The sequence below is a fragment of the Vulpes lagopus genome, chromosome 4, assembly GCF_018345385.1.
Source record: "Vulpes lagopus strain Blue_001 chromosome 4, ASM1834538v1, whole genome shotgun sequence".
NCBI lineage: Eukaryota > Metazoa > Chordata > Mammalia > Carnivora > Canidae > Vulpes > Vulpes lagopus.
This window is the reverse complement of record NC_054827.1, coordinates 12129750-12130644: the sequence shown is the minus strand read 5'-3', so window position 1 is coordinate 12130644 and position 895 is coordinate 12129750.

Here is an 895-nt window from a genome sequence, read left to right as displayed (position 1 = left end):
AAATTAGATAGAACCCACTGTTTATTCTCATCATTCTTCCCCCGTTAGGCTAAATTAATATAGTTAACAAGCTTTTGTTTGGATTAGTGGCTCAGATCTGGGATGCGCCGATCAGAACTCATGGTTATTGCGGTAGCTATTATTTAAGGAGCGCCCACGGGATCCTCAAGCCCTGTGTGTGGGACAGAAAGGGTTCTTTTGTCATTCTCTGTGCTGGAGCTCATGTCCTCCCAGGATGAGGGGCCACACGTTTGAACGGGAGTAATGAAGTTCTAGAAAATCTGATTTACTTCCTTGGGGCCTATGGCTTCAGAAAGCTCACCGATGGCCCATTTCCTCTGATCTTTAAGTCAGTTGTCACACTACAGTGTGCACAGTTTTATACGCGGCCAACCGGGGGGTGGGGGGTGGGGGGGTTGTCTGCGAGGTGTGTGCTCCGTCGTGGGGTTGGGAAGGCGTGGTGGTGGCAGGCTTCAGCGCACATCTCTGGCCCTTCCACCCCGTGTGGGGGGAGACTGAACGAGCCATGCAAAGCGCGAATGCAAATGCACCTTCGAGACATCTGTGCCTCGAGGCACAGGTCCGGCCCAGCTCGGCCGGGGCAGGAATCCACACCCGCCGTCCGCGGGCCCCAGGACACTGACAGCGCCATCCGCCGGCCCCAGGACGCTGACACCGCCGTCCGCCGGCCCCAGGACGCTGACACCGCCGTCCGCCGGCCCCAGGACGCTGACACCTCCGTCCGCGGGCCCCAGGACGCTGACACCTCCGTCCGCCGGCCCCAGGGCGCTGACCCGGCCGGCGCCTGCCAGAGACCCCAAGCGGATCTCCTTGCTTCCTGCCCTTTTCAGTCTTCATTGCCCTGGGCCCCTTCGCGTCGCCTTTTATGGAAAAC